Source organism: Caretta caretta, chromosome 1, assembly GCF_965140235.1.
Source record: "Caretta caretta isolate rCarCar2 chromosome 1, rCarCar1.hap1, whole genome shotgun sequence".
NCBI lineage: Eukaryota > Metazoa > Chordata > Testudines > Cheloniidae > Caretta > Caretta caretta.
The window spans coordinates 107,175,583-107,189,072 of record NC_134206.1 but is presented as its reverse complement, the minus strand read 5'-3'; positions in this window follow the sequence as shown (position 1 = coordinate 107,189,072).

Genomic DNA, 13,490 nt, shown 5'->3' with positions numbered 1-13,490 from the left:
CTGTGGGGAAGAGAGTGATTTTAAATAAGAGTGGAGCTAAACTGGAAAGGGAATTCAACAGTGAGATCTGATTCTGTGAGGGGCTGAACTCTTCCTGGTTGGTGCTGAGCATACTTTACTCCCATCACAGCCAGGCTCTTCGTGATGTCATACCCCAGTTAAGCACCTCATCATGGAGACACTGACATCCTCATCACTGGCTCATTTAATTTGCATAATGAGTACCCATACACCCATTATGCAAATGAGAAAGAAAAAAGAAATAAGGGAAACCATCGTAAAAATAGCCTCCAATTTAGCTTCCTCAATCCCTGGTTTTAATGATTTTTCCCAAAGTACTACATTACATTCTACAGGATTTAGAAGGAAAGCAGGCCAAAGTTTGTAGCTTTTTATGCTTCAATACTTCTGATGTGTTTGGTGTTCTACAAAAGTCTCTCTTGTGTCGTAATGCTATAACCAAATACGGCCAGTTTCTGCAAATCCTCCATGTGACATACTTTTGATTTTGAGGGAACTCTGCATGCAGGCTCAAGCTGGTAATCATGATGTTTCGTGGGGGAGGGGAGAATAAAATAAATGTAAATTCCCTTAATCCATTCTATACAGTGCTTAGGCACTGTACTGATGACAGCAAAAGAGAACCTTATTGAGATCAACTGAGAATAGCAGTAAGAATGTAAAAAGTTCTGAAGTAAAATAGACCTCAAAATAGTTGCCTTAAAACCAACATAAATTAAAACAGTAGAGCATGATTCAATGTAGACAAAAGCAAATAGCAGGAGTGCTGTGAACTGTGCGGAATCTCTCTTGATTATACAGTAAGGTTCTACAATTGAACACTTCAGCTCAGCCGCTGGTCTCCAGTAAGGCTGTCCACCATAGTCATAATGGCACAAAGCAGCCTTAAAACGATCTTAACGGGGCAACTGAGAATTCCCTCAAGTGGAGCAATCCAAGATAATGTAGAGTGACCATTACTAACGCTACACTGCTCCCTCTTGTCCCGTCAACATACAAGCATACTGGGTGAAGTAGGAGTGTTCTGTGCTCTGACAATCCTCAATTGGAATAACAGCCCCAAGGGCACTGTACAAGTCAGCATCAATTTGAACAGGTCTGAAGCATCTCCAGTTTATACTTGGGACCAGACTGGTCCCTAGCTGCCCTAAGGAATAGAGGGAGTGCCCCTCGTGGGGTCCTGCACTGACCAGAGCTTTGCCAGACCCAAGATAAGGCTTTCAAAGGTAGATAAGCCTCTTTTTTCGCAAAGATATTGTTTCAGCTTTGAAGTCCTATAAGTCAATTTAGCCTCTAACTAAGCTATGTGGTGTTGTTTAGCTACTTGCCTTGCAGCAGCGTCTCAAGATTCAGAACTTTATATTTGCTTCTTCAGTGATTTTCTGATACCAGCTTTCCAGGTGGTGATGACTAGTCTTGAGTCACATGTTTCCATGCCATCTTTTGAGTCATGATTTCAAACATCCCTAGAATTCTCTCCCAGTATATTCAGAAGGGGTAGAAGGATTCTGAATACATTAAAACCTGGTTCTTGGGCATTAAGGCTGCATTGAGCTAAACAGGCAAAAAACAATGGAACTAGATAATACTTTGCATTTCTATAGCACTTTCTGTAGAAGGATCTCAAAGATTTTCACAAATGTTAATGAAGCAACCCTTACAGAAATCCCATGAATCGTGTAAGCAGTATCAGAGTCCCTATTTTCCAACTGAAGAAGCTGAGGTACTGATGATTAAGTGACTTGTTAAACATCACATAAGACATTTATGATTGTCAGGACCAGATCCCAGATCAGCTGACTCGGTTTTGAGATTCAGACGCAAGACAATTCATCCTCTCACAATTACATTGCAAACTTACTTACAGGTATATGGCTGTTGGATATTTCTAAGTGTGACCTGCAAAGAGACCTCTAGGGAAGCTACTAGAATATGTACAAAATAAGGGAATTCCTTATATTAGACTCCATTTGAGCACCCAATGAATCTGTGACTTGGCTGAGGGGAACTTTTCTTAGCCTGTTCTAATAGTCCAGGCTTAGGTTTCTGTTCCTCTCCCAAAGAATTGAATGTAACCCAGGTAATGAGACATTTTAAAATGGAACCTTAAACAATTCTGTGTGATGAGAGGAGCTTTATGGAGCTCTACTTCCTAGGCTTACATCAAAAATTCTCAACACTAAGGGTGGAGGGGGTGCTTCAGATTTTTTAGGGGTGTGTTGTGAGACAAATAATTCAGTAATTAATAATAAATGTGTGTGGGGATTGGGGGGGGGGCGGGGCGGAGCTAAGCATCATCTCATAATGCCACTCACTCAAATTTGGCCAGGCAGCTGGGCCAAGTTGAGTGGCACTGTGACCCCATGCACCAGATTTGGCCCTTCCTCTTTTGCAGTTCTTCTGGTTCCCATCCTCTGAGCAAACAACTGCTTTCCAGTACCAAACAAGCCCAAATCACTCAGAGTGACATTGGCAACACTAATAAAGATAAGGGGTATTTTTATAAATGCCTTTGACTTGCCTTTTGAACAGATACGTTAGCAATGTTAGGTGGCGATAGCATTCTTGTTATGGTAAGGGAAGTGGGGAAGGTCCTTGTAAAAACATAAATAAAATAATGCTAAGGTAGGACGTGATTCAAAGATAAAAGGTTGAGAAGCCCTGTGTTACACCAGTGCTCTTCCCATTGATTTTAATGGGAATTGGATCAGGCCCTCTACAACAATGCAAGGCTTCATCACATGCAATGAAACTCAGCGATAGAATATAAGGACCACTGAGGAGCAAAATGCACATTAAAAAAAATCAGGGCTCTTAGTAACAGTAGAATCCGGTGCAAGCAGGACAAATCCTAACAATGACAGTGAACTGATAAAATGAACAAGAAAGAAAATCCAACTGCTGGGATGTAGGGACCAAACACACATGAGTAAGGGTCTGCAGCTTCTTTTCTGCCAAGGAAATTAATTTAATCCAAGTCACAGAACAGTTTTTAACCTTCCTTTCGGAAACAAATTCTTCAGGTTGGAAATGCCAGTGCAATCTGAACAAATGCATCTCCCCATGTTACTTAATCTCCAGCCCTGTCTAGTCCACCCCCACAACCCCTCTGTCTGGGAGAAATTCTAACAAGCCCCGCACCCCCCGCTGCCCTCTTCCTTCCCGTCTTCAAGCAGCAGACCCCCATCGGTACCTAGCCATCCTGAAAAGAAGTGTTTTTCACAATGGGAATAGTTTCTTTTTCAGTAAAGAAATTCCCTTCTTCTACCACCTCCAGTTTGCTAGAGCTAAGCTTCCCACAGTGCTGAATTTTCCTCTCCCTTGCAGACACCCACAGGTTCTGCAGTGATAAGAGTACAAACAGAAAACACTCACCAAATCCACTCAGCTCTACTGCTTTCCCCCAAACACTCAGTCCCACTCCTTCAGCAAGCCCAGCAGCAGCCGTATGTTACACATTAAAGACAGCCAAAGAAGTTAATACTCTTTTATTTGCTGCCGACATTAATAGAAAAGATTGCCCCCAAAAAAGTGTTCATTTTTCTTAACTTGGAAGCAAATCATCTACATTTCTCTACAGTTAAAATCATGTAAAGTTTCATATTTGAATGTATTAATAGATTGTTCCATGCCTTTCTGTAATTATTACAGTGTGTAACTGTAGGGATGTATTTGGTTTTTCTACAAGATGAATATATCTCCCCTCTGTTTATTAAAATTAACATAAAATAAACCACTGGTTTTGTATGAGCAACCCTTTTTCTGGGATCAGATAATGAGCCCTGAATTTACTGTTTCTAAGCAAAGTGCCAGAGACCTTCCAGCAGAAGTGTGTATCCTGTGGGTTGCATTTGGGAAGCTTTACATTGTTATGATACTGCATAATTCTTGGTTTACAAAACCAACAGTAGTCCAAAAGACCGGAATCTGCACTCTTCACCCAAAGAAATTCTCCCCTTATGTTTTCAAAGTTGACTTCAGTGGGAATTTGGCTTTTGCAGGATCTAACCTGCACTAATCAACTTAGTGCGTGGAAAAGGCCCAGCTGGAGGACGCAAAAATGGATTGGGGGAGATTTTCAAAAGTCATCAACATTGGCCTAATTCTGTTCCCACTGAATTGCAGTGAGTTTTACCATTGTCTCCACTGGGAGCAGAGTTAGGCCAATGCTGAGCACTTTTGAAATTCCACCTGCACGTGTGTGTGTCTGTATGTTTCAAAAAATATTTTTAAAATAGTGTGGGAAGGATGTCTTAGCTTCACTATAGGCCATGTCTGCCCACCTCTTTACACTCATCTTTGTTCAATACTGCCCTTTTTATTTAGTAAGGTTTCTTGAACAATAGTCATTTGTGGGGAACAGTTGCTTCTTAGCATATTTTTTCATATTCTTCTTTAAATGAGCCAACCCAGAGGGCTGTCAGTTACGTAAGCATCATCAACAAACCCCTGCACATTGAAAACCCATCTCTTACCTCCAAGCTTTAACATAGGACTGGTCACTCCAGATCAGACTACTGGTCAATCTACTTTAGTATCCTGTCTATGACAGTGACTAGTACCAGATGCCTCAAAGAGCAAGAAACCTCAGAACATACAATTATGGAAAAATCTGCCTATGGTGAGATTTCTTTTTAACCCCAGGCAGTCAGTGTTTAGCTTATGTCAAACATCCTTAGGGTTTACAGCCTTTTGTTTATCCTACCTAATTTAATGGTGGATGGTCTCATTATTAATATAAATGTTTAATATTACTTTTAATCCTGTTAAGATATTGGATTCAATATCTAGTGGCAGTGAGTTCCACATATTGTACTTTCTTTGAAAGAAAATCCTTTTCATTTTGAAATTTGCTGTTTTTAATTTCATTGGGTGTCCCCTTATTCCTTCTAAAAGTGCTAGAACAAGTACAAGCATAATTCTCTAGACCATTAACTGTTTTACTTCACTTTATCATGTTACCACTTACCTATTTTCCGGCAAAATAATGACCTAACTTCCTCCCGCCCTTCTCTTTCAACCCCATTACAATTGTATATGGTATTCTTCATTTCCTGTAATAAACTCTTGCACAGTGGTACTCTGCTTTTCTAAACAGTTTCATTCATTTAATTGACCGAATTCTATTCTGACTGTCACCCTGAAGAGAATATGGCTTTAGGCTTAAACTTAGATTAGATTTTTAAACCTCCACTGATGTGTCCTCCATTGGCTGCAGTGCCTAAGAAATTAACTCATTTAGAACAAAATTGCATTTGAACAGGACAATGGGGAAATCAAAATAAATCTTTGCATTCCTTAGACCTGGAAGAGGCTTTAAAAGCCAGAAGACTCACAGGTCCTGAATCTCAAAGGATATTTGCAGCTATTACACACCACTCCCTGAATCAGATTAGGGAGACATTACTGACTTTATGGGAAAACAAAAACATTAACAAAGGCCTGGAACCCTGAAGTCAATGGAAAGAGTTGGATGCTGGATAGAGCTCAAAGTCAAAAGGAGAAGAACGTATGACACTAATATTCTTCACATTCTGCTTTCAAATCCTTTGAAAGTGCATCTTGATCTGAAATAGGAGAAACATATCTGGGTTAATGATTTAGGAAAGCCAATTATCCAGATAATATCCTGTGGGTTAATTTCTTCTCCAAGTATGCAGTATTAGAAGTATAGGGCTGAACAGATGATTTGGGGGTGGGCTGCTGCAGACCAGACACTGGTTCCCATCATCAATTTAAAAATAGCTCTTCCCAAGACTTTGCAATCGTTCTATGGTTCCCTCTTGCTGTAATTTAAACTGTTCTGTTATGAAAGGAATTTAATTTAGTAGAAGAAAAATTGATTGTTTGAGCAATTTGTCTCCCACTAGCCTCTAAAATAAGGCCTTCAGGAGGAGTCTTAAACTCCTAATGACCGCACTGGCTACTAGTTATACCACATGGCTGGAACAGTCCCTTGTTTAAAGTACAGAGTAAATTAAATTCCAGGCTATACAAGGTTGGAAGAAATATTACCAATTAGAGGGTAGCTGCACTAACTGACTTTGAAGATGCTAATTATTTTTACTCAGTACTGTCAATTTTCAATGAGGGTTTATTATAATTGTAGAGATTTAAAATGGGCAAAGATGTTATATGCAGTTGCAGCCGGGTGACAAGAGTTTGTACAAACAAGGAGAGGTTTAGGGGAAAATGGGATTTTGCTTTGCAACTTAACATTTCCTGACTTTATTGGAGTCAAAAGTTTGCAAAAACAACAGGGATTTGCAACCTTTGCCATGCGGCCAGTCAGGGAAATCTGCTGGCAGGTCGGTATAGTTTGTTTACGTGGAGCATCTGCAGGTTTAGCTGATTGCAGCTCCAACTGGCCGCGGTTCGCCATTCCAGGCCAATGGGAGCTGCGGGAAGCGGCAGCCAGCACATCTCTTGGCCCATGCCACTTCCCGCAGCCCCCCATTGGCCTGGGACGGTGAACCATGGCCAGTGGGAGCTGCTATCAGCCGAACCTGCAGATGCAGCAGGTAAACAAACTGTCCTGGCCTGCCAGCAGATTTCCCTGACGGGCCGCATGCCAAAGGTTGCCGATCCCTGTTGTAGAATTTAAGCAAAAGGAGTAATTTGTCCAATAAGATAAGGGAAAACCACGAAAAATTGTTAGAATCATGATTTCCTGTTCATCTCTCTCAAAAAAATACAGTGAGAGTCCTGAATTAGGATTGTAGGTGTAGACAGCTGCAAAGATGCTATTATTTGAGTAATATTTCAATATCACATGAATCCAGTATAATATCATTAAAGTTTCTTTTCAACAGTCAGAAAAACAATGAGCTATAAGTTAGAAACCAACACACCAATATTTTCATTGTGTGGCAGCTTCCAGTGTTGATGGTGGCCTCACACTTGATGGGAAAATATAAAAATCGCTTTTACAAATACAGAATTATTTTTTTTCTGCCCAGCTCTCCTTATAATGGAACGGCGAACCGTGGCCAGTGGGAGCTGTGATTGGCCGAACCTGTGGATGCTGAAGGTAAACAAACCGTCCTGGCCTGCCAGCAGATTTCCCTGACGGGCCACGTGCCAAAGGTTGCCGATCCCTGAAATAGGGTATTGTCCCCACCACTACTCTTTTCTCCTGAACGAAATCTCAGCAAAATGAATACTGTTTCCCAAAGCCTTTAGACTTTAGTGGAACTGCATCCTCTGGCTTAAAATGGTTCCACCACAGGTTTTCTGACCACCTCTTGTTATGAAGGAATAATGTTCCTTTTGGAGGATTATGTGGGGCACATTGTGGTATGGGTTTTAAGCTGTGTAATGTGTTATGGGAGATACAGTATGGATAGGGAGCTCTGGGAGGCAGTTTACTGAAACTTAGTAAGAGCTTCTAACTGTTCCCCTTCCAGACCTGCAACAGAGTGACTGACTTACTTATCTGAGGGACCGGGACCAGTGCCAGGTCACACTGATTTTGCGTCTGCAGAAGCCTTGGCTCATTTTAAACGTTGCAAAAGATTATTTTGGTGCCAGAAAGGAGTGGACTTGGCTTTTAATGATTTTTGATCATTAGAAACAAATGAAATAAGAATTCAATGATGTTGCACTGTTTGCTTTTGGTGCAAATATAGGTGGGATTGATAAGCCTGAGCCTTTGATTTTTTAAAGACGGAAACAATCGTTGGACAGCACCTATGGCCTTCCCAGAAGCAAAGTGGTAGGACCCAATTATGGAGCTTTTACTCCTGGTAATGAGCACTTACTCATATGGGAAGTCCCAGTGCAGTGGGCCTGGTCATGTGAATAAATTCTCGCTAATGTGGTTAAAGGTTCCCAATCAGGTGGGAAGCTAGGTTTTTCCCTGTTGATCAATGTACCCTTTGATATTGAACATGCGCTGCATTTGCTTTTTATATTTAATTCCCTTCTGGGTTTTCTTAAAAAATAGTTGATGGGAGGATGGAGAAAGGGAAAATCATAGAAAAACCCAAAACATAACCCTGCTTTACACAGAGCCATCCTTGTTATATTTGGCTAGATGAGATAATTTGTATGGTATTTAAATCAGCCCCAAACTCTCACCATTCCTTATAAACTGAAGCAAAAAATAACTTTTAAAAAGTTCTGTGAAAAGCTCCAATGCAGCAGCTCATCTTCTTCCTTCCTCAGAGAACACCTTGCTGGAAAAATATAAATTCAGCTGATGGTTTGTCTTCTCTATGCAGCTCTCATGCTCCATAGTGCTTCCCTTTGGCACACAATGTGTCATTTAGCCAGGAGAAGTACTATGGAGTGTGGGATCTCTGTGTTCTAAGGACCCAGGGGCTCTGATTCAATAAAACTGTTAAGCATATGCCTAAGTCCCATTGACTTCAGTGGAGCTTAAGCACATGCCTGAAGATAAACATCTGCTTTGCTAAATCAGGGTCAGAAGCAGACAATGGAAGCATCTGGTACAAGGATTGTCATTTTTTCTCACAGGTGTAGGGGTCATTGGGGAATGGATAAGAAATCATATATGTGGAATAGAAAATGACAGACCAAAGAATGTGAGACGATATTTGCATGGACCCTATTAGAGTAGTTCTTGAGCATCTTACAGTTCCTAATGGATCCTGTCAACATCCTTGTGAGATAAGTGCTATTATCCCCGTTCTGCAGACAGAGAAAAGCGATACAGATTTTAGGTAACCTGCTTAAGGCCACCCAAGAAGTTTGTGGCAGAGCAGGAAATTGAACCCAGGTTTCCCAAGTCTATAGCTAGTGCTCTAACCACTAAAGCATCTTACCCCAAGGAAAGGAAAGGAATGTGTCAAAGGACAAAAACATTTTCGACATGGGTGTACTGAATACAAATATATGAAACTTTAAATTTCTCTGTACATTAGTGCCAAAGAAAGTTTCAATCTAACAGATTTCATTCAGAGACCATCCACTGGTTTTCTGCCAGAGTGCTGTATTATGCTCTGATTGAGAGAATTTTTAATCAGAATTTGGAAAGTGACACTCAGAGTTACATCTGGTAGTCATCAGCACTGATATAGCAACAACGCTTTCTGCTAGCTTTAGAGGAGATATAAGCTGTTCAGAAGGACAGGTGGGTGAACAAGTAGGAATGTCACAAAGTTTGATCACTTAGGTTATTCCATCTACATCCTAAAAATGAATGAAAATTGCACAAGAAAATAAGAGAACAGGTATTCCAGAATCAAATACCAACTCATACTATGTTAAATATCCTTGTGAAAGTAAGCCGGTGTCATCAGGAGATGGTAGTGTGACTACACTGGAATAATAGTACTTGTTATGAAAAGATTGCCTTATGATAGGCACCTTGGAAAACCTAAGATAGAACAAAAAAACTTTGGAAACTACAAAAGCATGCTTCTGGTGTTTGGTATAGTCTAGTTAGACTATGACTATCTTATTGGGAGCTATTCATTTGATGTTGTGACGAATCAGCAATCCTGCTGAGGACTTTAATCAGCTACCTACTAAGGAAAAATTTCCACTTTAAGCAAATTGACTAGCTTCCATTTATTGCTGTGCTATTTCAAGAAACTGTAACTTGCCCAAAAGATAAGTGAATGGACCACAGGACTGGCTGGCAGTATCTCAGTTTGTATAATCTACTTTGGGCCCCCAGTATGTATATGTAACATTGTTCTCTTGTAGGTGGACTATTACACCTGATTGGGTGTATGTAACTGTGTAGTGGCCAGCCTACAGATGTTATAAGCCATAATACTAAGAAAAAATAATAACTAAGCCTTCAGCCCAAGCAGTAGAGGTCTGATATTTAGAGTCAAAAGTATGACAACTTAATGATGCTCCTGATGTTGAAGGCGTAGAATTTAGCTGACAACAAGAACTGGGCTGGAAACAGTATTCCCAGCCTGTGAACATTTTTGAGATTTCAGAAAGTGTTTCATGCTCTGAGTGGGAACGAAGTCCAAAAAAAAAAAAAAAAAATTCAGCTCGGGTCAATTGTAGTGTTTCATATTGCTTTTGTCCTTTTAAAATTTGTTTTTACATTTTTACTATAAATTAACAAATTTTGAAACAGTCATTTCAACTCAGAAAACAAAACTTTATTTAAAAACTGTCAACACAGGATGAAAAAGAATCAAAATGGGGAATTAATCAAAACCATCCCTTCCCTCATGAACAATTTTGGTTTAGGTGAAACACCATTTTCTGAGAAAAAAGTTCCCAGCCAGCTCTATTGACAAAGATAGTATCTGCTGTTTTGTAGCCACAGATTTGTTACAGAGTTAGAATGATAAGAGCATATGGTGCTGTAAAAGGTGTTGCTTGAAATCTGTCTTTTTTTATAATAAAAGCCAATGGACAGAATTACTTCTTGTGTCTTACGTACAACACTCCTGTTAATACATCCCAGAATGACATTTACCTTTTTTACAACAGCATCACATTGTTGATTCACTCAGTTTATAATGCACTACAAGCCTCTGTTGCTTTTCTGCTGTACTTCTACCTAGTCAGATATTCCCACATTCTGTATATATGCAGTTGATTTAAAATTTCCTAAGTGTACTACTTTGTACTTCTCTTTATTGAATTTCATCTTATTGATCTGAGACCACACTTCAATTTATCAAGGTCATTTTAAAATGTAATCCTGTACAAAATACTTTCAACCCCTCCCAGCTTGGTGTGACCCACAAATTTTATAAACATACTCTCCACTCCATCATTCAAGTCATTTATGAAAATATTGACTAGTACCAGACCCAGGACAGACTCCACTTGATATGTACTCCTAGTTTGACAGTAAACAACTGATAACTACTCTTAGTTCTGTGGGTCTACTCCAAAGGCCACTGAAGTCAACTGAAAGATTTGGATCTGGCCTTTTGTAACGTTCATTACAACATTACATGTTTCCTAAAGTTTGAACTGCTGATTAACAAAATACTACCAGCACAGCTGAGTTCATAGGCTGATTATAAACAACTACATTTTGAGTAAAAGGTGTTTTTATGTCTTGTACACACAGTTATAAAATGTATTTATCTGTGATCTTCTCAACTGCCATAAAAAGATAGGAAGAAAATTCCTATGTTATATTCTCTAGAGCTGGTTGGAAAATGGAAATCCCTTCACACAAAACACTTTACATCTTTGAATTTCTTTTGTGCCAAATCAGGCTGAAAAGTGAAAATTGCAAACACTTTTGGGGGCAGAAATTTACAGAAAAATTCTATTTTGTGAATGCCAAAATTTTGGCTTGCAGGCTGCCTGCCTGGAAGGCTCTCATCAATTTGAAGTTCTGCCTGATAAGAGCCCTCTAGCTGGCCTGCTGGCAGCTGAACTCCCAGGCTTTCCACCTCTCTGCCTCTTCCTTTCCAGTTGCCAGAGAGGCAGCCAATCTGAGGCGGAATTGGAGAGCCAGGGTTCTCAAGCTGCCAGCCTACCCCAGCTCGGCTGCAGCTCCATGGTTGACTGATTGGAAAAAAGTGAAATTGCCAGCAGCCTGCCAGGTGGGCAGCCACAGAGCCATCATTTTGATTTGCCCAGTGGGGAAAAAAATAACATTTTTTTTCCTGAAAATTTGATATTTTCCATATGAGAATTTTGATTTTGTGAGCAGCACCAAAATTCCTGGACAGCTCTAATAATCTCTGTTTTAATTGTTTTTGGTAATTACATCTTCATGTTTGTGTGTGTGTGTAACTTATCAAAGCATAATGAAATTTTTCTAACATTTTTCAGGCTCCTTACTGTCACCTCAAGGTTTGGGCATGGGGGATATAATGTCTACATAATTAAGACCTGATCATGCAAAGGCTTAAGCACAGGGATAATTTTAAGCATGTGTGTTGTCAAAGCTTTCAGTGGGACTGCTTCTGTGGATAACTCTTTAAGTTTTTCAGGACTGGAACCTTAATCAGAGCAGAGGCTTTGAATTGAAAACAGTGATATTGTTTAAAAAAAATGACACAGATTTTTATCAGCCTTGGGACTTATAATTGTACCCATAAATCAAGCTTGTTCTTCCACTAGAAATCAAAATAGTTATATGTGACCTATCTTTTTTAAAATTAAAAACAAACCGTTATAAATAATTAATAAATTACTGTCCATGCATCGTAATTTTTAATTGCTAAGAAGTTTTTGACATGTTCAGCTTACATCTGGCTGTACTGTTTTCCTGCTGATTACACTGACGTCAGATAACTGATTTATTGCCATATTTTAGACCTGGAACTAGGTTTTAATAAAGCCAGATGGGTTTTAGCCTAAGCAATACATTTTAATCTATGTCCTAAATATAACATGAAGGCTTAAAACGTTAGGGAGTGGGACACAATTAATTGATCAGAAATATTGCTCCTGTGACAGTAATGTGACTTATGAAATCTACTATGTGGTCCTCCAGTAACTAGAAACAACCAGAATTATTAAATAAATTATTTGCAACAAGGTCATAGAAGCAATAGTGTCACTTTTAAATACAAATTTTTTAATGTACTGACTAATGTGTACCACTGCCCTCTACTGAAGAAAACATAGGATCCAAGAGCATATCATAAAGAACCCTAACACCATTATCAGCATCTCATAGCTCAGTGGTTAGGGCACTTTACTAAGCAGGTAGCAATTCTGCAGAAGGGGACTTGAACTGCGTGGGGGTCTCCCTGATGCTGGGTGAGTATCCTAATCACTTGGCTAAAAGTTACAAGAGAGGCAGGTCTTGAGTGAGGTCTGATCTAACAGGTGTGCGTAGAGCATACCTACCAAATGAGGCCCTGTAGGTAAGATAGGCAGAAGAACGTCTGTCTTTCCCCAGTTTATCATGCTGGGGCGTAGGAGGGAGATAGGTGCCTAGAGAGAGTCAGGAATGATCTGAGGCAGAAACGTAGATGCCTAAGGGACTTTGAAAAGTGAAAGTTTAGGCGCCTACAGTGTTGGGGGGGGGGGGGAGGTTTCAATCACAGTGGTCCCTAAAAACTGGGTCTTAGAGACCTGAGTCTGGTGTTTAAGCACCTAAGTAACATTGTGGATCTGGCTGTGATTAACTATGAGTTTGTTTGCACAAGTGCAGTATGTCTGAAATTTATTTTAAGTGTTTTAATGTAATCTTTTGCTACCTTTACTAAGAGCATGCATAATGTAATTATAATGAAAGAGCTTGTGGTTTATCATAGCAATAGCTGTGTCTGAGCATGCATGCATTCCAAGGAGATCAACATCTCTCAGCTTGCATTATTGAGAAGTTACACTGAAACATTTCACTTTAAGGAGAGTGGCAACAATTAGTCCTAATACCTTAGTGACATTTTTATTAAAGAAGAAAGTTCATTTTTAAAACTGTTTTTTTTCCCCAAAAACACTTGTTAGAAATATTTGTCACTGTTTCAGTGTCTGTAGCTGTGAATGTTTCTCAGCAGAAGCTGCCAGTTGGCTGCTATTGCCAGCAGGAGGTCCAGTCTGATGATTTATATTAG